Source organism: Streptopelia decaocto (assembly GCF_964273445.1).
Source record: "Streptopelia decaocto genome assembly, chromosome: 17".
Lineage (NCBI taxonomy): Eukaryota > Metazoa > Chordata > Aves > Columbiformes > Columbidae > Streptopelia > Streptopelia decaocto.
The window spans coordinates 10,415,319-10,428,724 of record NC_138672.1 but is presented as its reverse complement, the minus strand read 5'-3'; the positions used below and the strand labels follow the sequence as shown (position 1 = coordinate 10,428,724).

The window sequence follows — 13,406 nt, the reverse complement described above, 5'->3', positions numbered from 1 at the left end:
GCTGCCTTCCGCTTGTCATCACAAACAAGAGCTGTAAGTCACTGCAGTCACCGGTCCTGCACAAGCAGCACTGAAACCTAAAGCAGCTTCATAAAACAACTGGAGCCATTTGAAAAGTACATGTTGTGTGGCCCCAGACTGTACCAGCTCTCCTTTCCAGGACAGGACTGACCACAACCACGTCCTGCTGTCTGTTCCAGGGCCGGAGGTAGAGCAGGGTTGACCGAGGGGACAAACCGGGCACAGGCCAATGCTGGTGACGCAGCTGAAGCTCCCACAGCAGTTCGGGTGAAAGGGGAGCTCTTGGCAGAACTGCTGTGCCAGGATCCTGCCACAGCCCCCCAGACTGGCGGCCCCAGCCCCGGCTGCTGGCCAGGGTGGCAGCGGCCACACAATGGCCTTAGGGGACCCCATACAGTGCCACTTCTCCAGTGTCCAGCCGCTGGCCTTCTCAGTCCATCCCGCCTGCGAACGGTCAGGCGAAAAGCTCCATTTCCCATCCCAGCCCGCTGGGATCGCTCCTCTCTGCCCGCTCTGTCTGACTTCATCGTCCAGAGCAGGACAAACGCTGCCAGCTCCGAAACCCGGACACGCGCACCCCAGGAATGGTCTCGGTGGCGGTGACCACGCGGAGGGTGATCACGGGCCAGGCTCTGCGCGGGCCTGCGGCCAGCGCTCTCCTTCCACCAGAAACCATCAGCTTGTCAACGGGAATTACACAAACGGGCAACGGCTGTTGATGAGTAACCGAGCACATTCTGGGAATAAGTCACTCCGTAATCTCCAGTCATAGCTCATCTACAGAGCACGAAGATGACAATTCAGATTGCTTGGCACGCTCAGTATGGAAGGGGCGGGACAGGGACAGTACTGGTAGAACGCAGACTTCCGAGAAATTAAAACCATTGCCAAGTGAGAAAAATGACCCACGATTTCTTCACTTCTTTGGGCACTTGAGAAAAGCACAACTGACGAGGATCTGGTTGGCTGATTACGGGGGTAACGCCACGGATAATACCAGCTCATCTTCCCGGTGCAGAGGGATGGGGGTTCACCGCTCCATCCCACGCTCTGCAAGAACCAGCTGCCCCGGCAGCTGCCGCGGTATCGACAGCGTCGGAAAGGCTGCCAAGCACCGTCCCTGTCTGCAAATCACAGGATAACAACTTAGATTTTTGATTAAGGGTTTTTTTTTTTTAGTTCAGTTTTGTTTTTTCATAAAGAGATTAGAGCGGGTGGGCAGTGCCACCCCAGTCCCTGGCAGAGGCAGCTTTAGCTGGGGCTGCAGCAGCTGCCCCCCACATGGGTCAGGGGCAGCCCATGGGTGCAGGCAGACCCTGCCCTCCGCTCTGCCCCCCAGGTGACGGTACCAAGGCAAACACCCGTCTCTGGTCCCAGTCAGACACACGGTCCCCAGCACCGCGTTGTGCTTGAGCCCTCCCAGCTGTAAAAGGACGCGGCCCCTTGAGCAGCCCAGCCCCCTGGACAAAGCGCATTTTCCTAAGCAGACACATTCCCGACGATGCTGATTTACTGCTGCTCCTTAGCAAAGCTGCTTGGAAAGATGAATCATTTTACCCCTCTTCTGTTTTTATTTTAATAAGGACCAATGTAATTGTCTTGACAAAAGGAAAACAAGAGCTGGAAGGAAGCCGGGGGTGGAAACGCAAACGCCTGTGCCAATACCCGCCTGTGACTTCACGTCAGCCTGACCAGGTCGTCTCCCTGCTCAGACACAGAGCACCAAGGATGCGGCACAGGACAGAGTGTTATTAATACATCTAAGTCTGAACACTATTGTTGGGAAGAAGGCAATAAAAGAAAAACCCGCATTAGGTTGACGTGCAATTTCTGAGTACAGAAGGCCTGCCTTAGACGTGTGGCTTCCCTTAGACACTTTATTACCTTACACACTTTAAGAAACAAAAATGCTTCTGAATGCCTTTGCCTGTAGAAGTGTGAAAGCAGCTTCTTCATCAATCCAATGAGATCCCACATGGAGCCAGGAAGCCACTTGAGTTGTGCGCCATAAAGACTTCCATGATGTAAATTAATAGGTCTCTCTGAGGATTGGGACGTGTGCCACATGCAGCATTTCTGAGCCCACAGCCCTTTTATCTAAGTTGTTTTTTCCTTTTGTCCTTGTCTCACTCCATGACAGTTTTGAGATTTTTGGCATCGTAACTGCAGCCCGGCTTGTCAAGCTAAACGTCAACAGAGGTTTTATACGTACGTGAGAAATGAGAATAGCGACAAAAATAGTTATTAGCTCCGCTTTTAGAATACTAAACAAGCAAACGGCTGTGCTCCAGCAGAGGAAGGGGCTTGAAGCGCTTCTGCCCCACATCTGTTTAACACCGTGCGGCGTTGCTGCCTTTGGTGGAGCTGCTCCTCAGGCTGTCCCTCCGCACGCTCCCGCTGCCCGGCCACCCAGCGGGTGCCACAGGAGCCAACCGTGACCAGGCAGAGTCGGTGCTGCGGACCGGTGCTCACTCCATACCCCTGGGGGGTCGCGCTGCTCCTGGAGCACCCCAGGCAGTTCAGCTCCTGCTGAAAGTGCTTCAGGCACCGAGACTGCTCCGTGGGGCACAGCCAAGCGCCCTAAGTGGGGACAGCTGGGGGAGGCACCCGAGAAGGACGTGTCCGATCCACCCTGAGATGCTGACGTGGACCCTCTCACAGAGCTCAGTCTCCTGTGTCCGATCCACCCTGAGATGTTGACATGGACCCTTCTCACAGACCTCGGTCTCCTGTGTCCGGTCCACCCTGAGATGCTGACATGGACCCTCTCACAGACTCGGTCTCCTGTGTCCGATCCACCCTGAGATGCTGACATGGACCCTCTCACAGACCTCGGTCTCCTGTGTCCGATCTACCCTGAGATGCTGACATGGACCCTCTCACACACCTCGGTCTCCTGTGTCCGATCCACCCTGAGATGCTGACATGGACCCTCTCACAGACTCGGTCTCCCACGTCCGTCCCACGTTGCTGGAGAGCCCCGGGGACTCTCGTGTTCCCGCAGAAGGACGCTGCCGTGCTCCAGTCGCATCCAGACCATCCCAGCTTGGTGCAAACGCCACAACAAGTTTGGGAACACTGGACTCCACTGAAAGGAGACGATCCACGCCAAGGCTGGGAGAACAAGAATGTGACCCAGCGGGACCGTCTTGGCTTGCAAATGGCTCACAGACAAAGCGCTCTCTTTCTCCCTTGCTTTTCAGCATTGCCAAGCAGTGCCTCGCTCTCTGTGTGCTGGCAAGTGTCTTCGGTAAAATGCGCAAGAATTTTAGAGGAGAAAATGGAAAACGGCGCTGGGTGATAAGCTCAGCAAGGCGGCCGAGCAAAATCCTGCACAGATGTGCAGAGAATGGACCCAAACTAGAACACCCGGGCCCGTCGCTGTAGGACGCTCTGACACTTATGCTGCACTTTGAAGAAATTTTAATTATAATTAGGAATAATAGGCATGGCCCACATACCCACTGCTCGGTATTGTCCCCACACTTTGCAATAAACCCACTACAATCGGAAACGTTCAGTGCTCATTGTAAGAACGCTAAAAACTCCAGCTACTTTGGAAATTACTGTAAAATGCTTTCAGGCGGTTTTAAAAGGCATTAGTAAGATAAAACAAAGAAGAAGAAAAATGTTTTTAAAAGGTATGTTCAACATTCGCCTTATCATCCAGCCACTTTATTTTAATGAGGTTTGTTTTACTTCTCGCAGTATTTGCTTTGTCACGGGGTGTAAGTCTCCGAGTGCTCCTGTGTCACACAAAGGACTTTGCTGGGGACGGTGGGGGCTGCGGGGACGCTGGACACGCCGCTCGGGGCAGGTGCCACGTGCCCTGGACCACGCGGGGCCAGCAGAACCGCGGCGCTGCGGATCCGAGGCGCCAGAGCCACGTGCGGGTCCCACGAGTGGGAACGCGGCACCGGGGGCTTTATTTATGGTGATATGAAATATGCAACAATCATCCCCCAACATCAGAGTCATAAACAGCGCTGCTCCGTCTGATCTGAAAACAGCAAGCACGCTTCTCGCATTCACAGAGAGAGACAAAACGCTGAATTATTTATGCTTTGAATATGAACAAATATAGAGAAATAAGTTAATTCTGTACAATGCAGCAGAGCAGATTCTGGGCTGATTATTGTACATCCTTCAATCAAACGTACTCTCTCATTACTCTAAACAATTGTTTCCCCTCCAAAAAGTGGGTTAAAGAATTCTAATTAAGGGATCAGCAGAATCATTTCTGACAAGTTTTTTTAGATCTGACTACACATGTAAAACCAGCGCCCTCTAAACCCTTGAGCATTTATTGGGATGTAGCACCAGGGCCCGCAGAACACGCCAACCGCAACCATCACATTAGGAAAGTGGTGGTCGAATGACTTTCCAGGACACGAGCAGATTCAATTGGTTGGTAACAGCAAATTCCCAACTATGTTCTACAAAACTCCCTCTAAAACAAAACAATTCGATCGCGGTCACCAAAGCAGCAGAGGAAAAAAAAGATCCTCAGCCATTCTGCCTCGTATTTGCACTTCTCCCTATCACTAACTGTGCTGTGATGGACCTGCCCAAGCCGGTGTCCGTCTGTCTCAGCAGAGGGATTTGTACCACTGTCCCGTCCAGCCCAGAGTGGAAATAACCCTGCCAATGTCACTCAGAAGTCACAAAGGGCTATAAAATGTGGTGTGGGAGCCCCGCTCATCCCTGATGGTCCCATCAAACACCCCGTGTCTCCTGCGCTGGGCAAATGGCTGCACGGACACCAAAAACTGTAAATCCCGTGTTTTCATTGTACCCGCACGGGCTTCTTTATGTTTTATTCAGTGTTTCCCTGCCCACATAGAAGGCTGTAAATACCAGCATGTTAATGAACTCATATTAGCATCATTACAGCTATTACTGAGGAGGGCTGTGATGGTTCGGGGGCTCATTCTCCCCCAGCCCCGGCAGCCGGGTGGCAGAGCTGTGCCTCTGCCACTGATGGATTTAAACCTTCGGAGAGCTCTCTGGTTAAACGAGTGAATGAAAGACACCTTCCCACTTTCCATACAAATGCAGAATCACTATTACACCTCCCACGCTGCCCTGCGACCCATGGCCAGCATTAGCCAAGCGTTTGCCATGCCCCACCGACATTTCAGGCTTGGCAGGAATGAAAATCCAGAGGGAAAGCGGTGCCATTGCAGGAGAATGACAAGAATCCCGGGCCAGGAATGCCTTTGGAGACTGATTTTCCGCTCCCCACGTGTGCACGCATGTGGCAGGGATGGGGGTGCGATGAGAAAGGGGATGAGAGCTGTCCTCCAATTTCTCAACAGTTTCTTAACTTAAATCCTTCATTCTGGGCATAAGTACAAAATCAGGCTCAAGGAAAGAAAAACTTAATTAATCAGAGGTAGCCAAGTTCAAAGTGCGCCTGGGGTCGGCTTTACAACTGTCCTCCACTTGGAGGTACGGGGTTTACGGATAATCCCTGCCTGCTGCAGAATGACAACTATGCGGCGCCCAGTATTCTCTGGCAGTAACTACATTTGAAGGTTCCCTTTCTTTCCACTCACCTTTTTAAAGCTTAATGCTGCCCCTGAAATATAACTAAGGGCCACATGTAGCACAAGGGTTTAATGTCCCACGCACAGCCTGGGGATCCCGTGTATGAGCTCCATGTCGCACCGTACGGACTCCCCTAAGTCAGGCTTTTCAACGCGTGGTTTACACTCATGCCAATGAAACTGGAATTACTGGCGATGAGCGAGGGCTGTGTGGTACCCGCTGGGGTAACAGGCTGGGGAAGCCCACCATGACCTGCTTGTTATGGGATGGTGTGATGTTAAGACGGAGAAAATACGTTTAGGAGGATATTTTAAAACCTGGTTGTCAGTAACAGGTCTGGATCTGCTGAACGAGAGGTCCCTTCTGATCATACGGAAAATGGCCCGGCTGGTCTAATGGTTTCCTAGGGGAGTCGCTGGAATGTATGAAGATGTACAGCGGTTCTTGGACACCCTTCCTGAGGTCTGCTGGAGAAGGACAAGTTGAGACAGAGGTATCCACATAAGAGCTGCTCCCGCTACCAGAGAGCCCGTGCACAAGGAGAGCAAACGAGGACAACCCGGGGACTGAGGCTCCACCAGCTCCCGCCCATCCCACCGACCCACAGAACAGACACACTGGACAGAACAGCCACGTTCCCGCCAGCCCCACAGCTGCCCCTGCTCGGCACCCAGCCCCGTGACGCACAGCGGGTCCCCAGAGCCACACGGGGCTCCCCAAGGTGGGATCCGCGCCAGCACCCCCTCCCCAGCGCCCTCCAGGGCAACACTTTCGGCCCGGGATGGTGGGTTCCACCCCATGCCTACACGGTAGAGCCAGCATTTAGTTCCTTCGTCTCCACACGAAGTATCTCATTTCAATTTAATTTCACAGTTGTAATGGATTTTTCAAAAATATTCAAGAACATATTTACTTTCCAACATCTTATTTCCTTTCACATTTGAAAAAACTTTCTATCTAATCCCCCAAGTCATCCTACAGTCTGAATAATTTCAGGTTTTTAATCAATAGCTGTCAGACTTGTCAAATTACTTTAGGGACCACAAAGCAATTTTTAAACATTCATAAACCCTCGTAGAACAGTTAAGTGCACTGAATTTTAAAAGAAAGAGGAACTGAATAACACTGATCAAATAGGATTATATTCTGGCAAATTATAAATTAGTTTTTTATGAATCACCTCACAGCTACTTATCTGGTGTCAGGCGGCTGCTGGAGGAGGGAGAAGTGACTGTTCACCCCTAGAGAAAGAAGCCTTTTCTCTTTTGCTTCTAACCCTCCAAGCAGGAGCAGGGTGCCACACTTCTGTTGTCCTTCTTATAACAGAAGCAAGATCCTCGTCCAGCTGGCCACCCTGGGTTCCTCCATCGCCCCGCGGTCCGAGCGCATCGCGGCTCTGGCACCTGAATCTGTCCGACATGTCACTCTGGAAACCAGGGTCGCCAAAAGTTCTCAATGTATTGAACATCTGTACCCAAATCACAGCTTGAGCCCTTCATGGGGATGATTTTCCACAGGGCACTGAGTCAAACTGTGAGGTAGATGCGGGAGCTCGTGCTGCCGCTGCCTGTTCTGCGCTTGTTCTAGGAATAACGAGAGATCAGGAACGTCTGAAGGAGTCAGACGTGTTTATCCAGAAATGGATTTATACACAACAGTCCCACCTCATCACTGCAGCGTCTTTCTTCAATTTGAGGGTTGTGGCCTGCACAGGGGAAAAAAAAAGGAGCTTCACAGCTACACCAAGAATGTTGGAAGCCTTCCAGGAAACAGCACAGCTCAGATCAAAGACGGGGTGAAGGATGATCACAAGAAAGGAACGGCCACATGCAGACTAACAAGTCCAAACCCTCCGCCCTTCCAGCTGAACTTACTGCTCCACGGCCCCAGAACCAGCCCAAGCGCACCTGCCGGTCCGCGCGGGGCCGTGTCTGTGCGCAGGGCTCTGCAAGAGCTCAGCACCGCCCCGGAGCCCACGCGGAGCCTCAGGGAGGGACCTGGACCCCGGGAGCGGCTCTGGGTGCTCCACGACACAGGGAAACTCCCGCTCCTCGGCTGCTGAAGACAGGACTGTGTTTGCCGAGGAAGAGCTGCCGACGGGCGGGATCGCTGCCCGGGGGGTGCAGAGCCAGGGGGGGCTGTGCGGGACCCATCCTGCTCCGGGGGTGCTGGGGACATGTGCTGCTGCAGCTTCGCCTCCAGCACGGCCACGAACCGGGGCACAGGCCTCCAAAGACCTTCTTTGGGAGGATTTACCTTCCCCTACACCTTGTTTCGGGTCTGTTTGTCTGCTGCTCGGGCACAGCCAGGTTTGGGGCACAGCCAGCACCCCCCGTTCTGCCAGCCGTGCCCCCCATCCCACAGCCTGCTGCTCAGTGAGGCTGTAACTGCATTCCCTGCTATCTGCATCTGCTGCAGATGTCCTCTGCCAGAGACGTGCAATTTTATCTGTAAAGCCTCTAAATACCAACCAATGACTGCTTTTAACCTTTACTGGTTCCTGGTTTCCCGAAGGGCTCCGCTGTCGCCGTCTCCACCAGCAGGACAGACGGTGTGACGCAGCCGCTGCCCTGCGCTCCCAGCGCAGTCACCGCTCGCTCGCCCGGGCTCGGATGCCCCAGAGCAGAACACCCAGCGAGCGCACATTCTGATACCCAGCTGACCTAGTTTTGAGGATGGTTTGATGTCTAAACCGGGGCTCTGGCGGCTGAGCCGGTCCCGGCTCCGTGCAGCCCTGGTCCCAGAGCCCAGGTGGCCACATCTGCCCCGAGCTGGCCCGGCCTGCCGGGGTCTGCAAATCATTCACACACGTCCGAGCAGGAGACGGGAGGGGACGGAGCCCCAGCGCCAGGCCGGGCCGGCAGGACACGTGCGACCGTCCGGCTGATGCACACCGTGGCCTTTTTGCGTAGCTGAATTTGAAGATGCAGAAATATTTCTCCGTGAGAACATTTCAGCAAGTTCAGATGTTTTTCAGGCTTACTCTGCTTTTCTTAGTCAGGTGCTTAGTGGGTTTGTCAAGCCAGACTTCACAGCCATCGGAAGCCTGTCGTTCTGCTTCAGCTTTCCCAGCATTGAACCTATTGCTAACTGCCCGGTCAGCCAGGAAACCAAGCGTACTGTGCTAACATAGAGAAGCTCATGCAAACATATGTGCATTTATATGTATTGTATGTTCTAAGCTGGACAATATAGTCTCAAGGTCTAAACAAACAGTCATGAACGTAACAGGGCATCGGGCAGATCCATTGAGCAGAAATGATGGAGCTAATTTTTCAACTTAAATTATTAACCCCTTGAGTTACACTTGATGGGGGTTCAAACATTTCATTACCTTGCATTAGTAATAATAATAAAATCAGAGTGGTTTTTGTCACGAGATATCCTGCCCGGGGATTTGTTAAAGAACATTTAATTACAGGGCTATTTCATTGAGGGTTGGACTAGATGATCTTTAAGGTCCTTTCCAAGCCAAACCATTCTATGATTAAATGTGGAAATTAAACTAAAGACAAGAGGATGCGATTTTGGGAAAAACAACAACAACAACAACTCTGGTTTGTAACTACAACCAAAGTGACATTGAAAAGCTCAGACCTCAAGGAGCTGGGGGTATCCCAGGAAAGCTGGGCCCAGCTCACCCCGTCCCAATGAAACAGTGGTTTTCATTTAAAATGACCAAATGTCCCTCACCATTCTGCCTTTTTCCTTCCCCTTTTGCCCTTGGAGACGTTCCCACACAAACAGCTGCCTTCTCAGTTTGGATTCGCTCAGCGCGCAGCAGCATGGGCTGGGGCTGCTACGCGTGCTTGGCTGCAGTTCCAAGACTTAATTAATAAATAACATTAGTTACCATGGGGGCACTGCCAATATGGAAACAACTTAAAAATCACAAGGCCAAGTAGCTTGAGCTCTGGCAGCTGCCAGCATTGGGTTGTGCTTCTCCTCCAGTGAGCGACGCACGGGCCGGTCGTGCTGACAGAACGGAGAGAAGTCAACTGAACTAAATACTGTCAGCCAGGCAAGGAGAAAAGTGGAGCGTGAGTGGTTGTTTTTCAACCTTTGCGCTTATCTGTGTTTGTGGAAGCATTTCAGAACCTCCGTCGGTGCCTCGGGGAGCGTTTTGCGGTCTGGACGGAGCAGGAACCGGGAATTCCGCGGGAACCAGCCCGAGCGGTTCAGCTCCTGCGATCAGATCAGATCAGATCGGATCGGATCCCACCTCGATTCGCTCCGAGGTGGGTGGGAGAGGAAAAACATCAAACAGAAGAGCTGAGTTCTACATGAACGCACTGGGTTTCTCTTAACTCAGGCCATACCTTTTCTTTCCAGAACATCTTAACACCTACAAACGCTATTTTTTCTTGTAAAATAACTGACGGTGCTTCTGAACTGTACTTGCATTACTTCTACAAGTAAGAGTTTCCCTAATACGAAAAATAAAATCCATCCTGAATGAATGCTAACATTAATAATAGCCCCAAAATCATTTACTGTCATGCTGGCGTGGTGTTATTGCTAAATATACCCAATAACCATTTAATCTCTACCTGCCAGCTCAGGCGCATGTCGGAGCCCAGCTGTGGGACTGGGATTAAATGGACTCGCCACCCAGCTGGGCTGCTGCGAACACTGGTGTTAATGGACACAAACACCCTCTGCTTTCAAACCCCTAAGTGCTTTTCACAGCTGAGTAACTCCAGCCACCATCAGCCGGGCTTACAGCTCTATCAGTAAATAAGATGGAAAAAACCCAGCCATTTGCCTCCTAAAAGTTATATCCTTGTCATCGTCTTTAAAAGGATGCTCCGAATAGAGGTCAGCACATAAAGAGCACGAACACGTAAAGATTGAGACACACTTTTTCAAACTCTGCTGAAATGTTCAATGCCACAGGAAGCTTTACAGGCAGAAAAGTTTACAAAACGCCACATAAAGTCCTGAAATACATGGAGAGTCATGCTGAGGAGCGTGTTCTGGTGCAGCGCTGCCCAGAAACATCAACGGGACTAGGACAGGTCTTAGAAGTCCAAGACCACACGGGTTATCCTGTGTTACAGTTCATTCCCCTCGTTAAAATAATAAATCTGGCTTAGGAGTACAGTTCCATACAAATACCAGGAGATCTGGCCTTAATACACTCAGCTTTATAATTAACACCAACTTCAGCGATATGAGGGCTCAGAGGTCTCTGGGGTTCCTGACTCTATTTAAGGCCGGGACTGAGGGTGCAGCTCAGCCGTGTGCTCAGCAGCGTCTGGGGCTCCAGCGCTTTGGTTCAGAAGGACTTTGAGGGATGTTGTGGCGACGTGGAGGACACGGGGATCGGAGAGGCTGTGGGACGGGGTGGAGGACACTGGGATCAGAGAGGCTGCGGGACGGGGTGGAGGACACGGGGATCGGAGAGGCTGCGGGATGGGGTGGAGGACACGGGGATCAGAGAGGCTGCGGGATGGGGTGGAGGACACGGGGATCGGCGAGGCTGCGGGATGGGGTGGAGGACACGGGGATCAGAGAGGCTGCAGGATGGGGTGGAGGACACGGGGATCGGAGAGGCTGCGGGACGGGGTGGAGGACATGGGGATCGGAGAGGCTGCGGGATGGGTGGAGGACACGGGGATCAGAGAGGCTGCGGGATGGGGTGGAGGACACGGGGATCGGCGAGGCTGCGGGATGGGGTGGAGGACACGGGGATCAGAGAGGCTGCGGGATGGGGTGGAGGACACGGGGATCGGTGAGGCTGCGGGATGGGGTGGAGGACACGGGGATCAGAGAGGCTGCGGGATGGGGTGGAGGACACGGGGATCGGTGAGGCTGCGGGATGGGGTGGAGCGGCAGCTCCAGCCAGCGCTGGACTGAGCAGGAGGAAGCAGCAGAGATGGAAAATACCCTGAGGCTGTAAGATGGTATTTAAAACAAGAAGTCCCATCGAGAAACTCGTGCTGGGATTTGATTTGCTGCCATTCCCATTGGCATTTCTGGGAAACTTCCTCTTTATAAATAAAACATGTTTTAAAGTAAAATGTCTTGCTTCGAGGTTTTCTCGTGCAACCCAGTGAAGAACACAGCACAATATCTTGTCAAAAATAAAGCCTGACTATCTAATAGGCCTCGGATCTGTGTTGCAATAATAGCAATGGGGATCGGTGCCCCAGGCAACAGGAACTGTACAAATATGTAAAATGAGCGAAGCCACAGAGAATCATCACCTCAAACTGACACTCTACAGTCATCCAGCCACTCAACTTTTGCCATCTGCGAAAGGGGAATATAGTCCACAGCTGCCACCTGGAAGAGCTGTTAGGGGGACGGATACTGGAGTAATTACAAAATGTTATATATGTGTTAGACATTACTTTCCAAGTGCATTTTCCTGGAAGCTGCGGGGAGGCCTGACTCACTCCATGGCCTGTGGCAAGATGCTTATCTCCTCTGGCCTTTCATTTACGGTTCTAGCCCGGCATCCCGCTACACGCTCCCAGTCTATCTCACACTGCCCTGCCTCCAGCACCACTAACAGCTGATGTTTCAAAGGAAAGCAATCTTGTTAACAAAGGGAAAATATAGTTCCTGACCCTCGAAGGCAGGCAGGCAGAGCCCTCAAACTTTTGATTTATTCTTCCTGCTGATGTTAGTTGCTTAGCTACAAATATTCTCCATGCACATAAAAGGCTCTCTCCCTTACTCCTCCTCACCGTTATGTTTTAAGTCCAGCCACAGTTTATTTTTCTTGAAACCTAGGTGATGAAATTTCATGTTGATGTTACAGCTCAGATGTGAACACCCAGCGCCGGGGTAATTGTCGCGAGCGTTCATGGGAGCAGAAGGGGACAAGTCACCCTCCAACACGCACGGTGGGTGACAGCACCCAGCCCGGGTGCAGGACCCTCCGCCGGGCTCTCGTGGGGCTGCTGTGGGGTGTGAGCGTCCATCGAGCCGCAGGTCCAGCCACCGTCTCCATCTCCCACCGCCGCGATGTGCGGGACGGGAAGAGGCCAACAACAGGTGACGTGAGTCAATAGGAAACAACGGGCTGGGCTGCCAGGGAGCAATAAAATCCCTGCAAAAACAACAACCTCGCAGAGCTACCCGCAGGAAAACAAAGCGAGCGGGGCTGGGTTGAGCGGCGACAATCGGGAGCAGCAGCTGTGGGGACGGGGCAGGCAACAGAATTCAAAGGTGGGTATTTTCCTGTCTGCTGAAATTAGAGAACAATGAGCACCATCTCTTTGGTAGGAAAGGGAAGCAGCTCGGCAGGATAAGCATGAGGAAAAAGAAATGATGACTGCTTAAAAAAAAGACAGAAAATTCTTACATGGGGAAGGGGTGGAAGAAGGAACCAGTGCTGGGACAGGGAGACCCCCGTGGAACACGTCTTCAGTGTGGAAAATAAATAAGCCTGTATGTCTAACACAGCGAACAACTGGAGCAACTGGCAGCTTAGGCCCAGCGTTTCTCACCACTCCAGCAGACATCAGTGCCCAACAAGTCTTAACAATTTGGTTTCAAGTACCTAAAATTGGGACTGAACAAATCAAGGCTTTTACATTTTGCTATCCTAGGTGATAAAACTCCAAATTCTTTCAATAGCTCTTCTCAACACAAACGAGAATTGTATCTTGTATTATTAAATCTGTCATCAAATTGCAGGTCTCTGCAACTGTGGAAGTCAAAGAGAAGCCAAGAAGAGGGGGTGTTTCTGTACAATTCCCCATGAAGCTCAGGGAGCCTTTTAAATAAGAAAAGGTGTTATTCCTGTCACTCCCAGCAAGAAGGAAACTCATGGAATCAGGGAGTGCTTTCTCATCCCACTCACTACCTTCCCAGCCTTCCAA

General features: G+C 51.8%; 1 protein-coding gene across 7 annotated transcripts in view; it reads right to left on the bottom strand.

Annotated features, from left to right (window-relative positions):
* DAB2IP (DAB2 interacting protein) overlaps positions 1–13,406 on the bottom strand; it is a 145,512-nt gene that overhangs the window by 51,910 nt on the left and 80,196 nt on the right. The gene's annotated exons all lie outside the window — the stretch shown is intronic.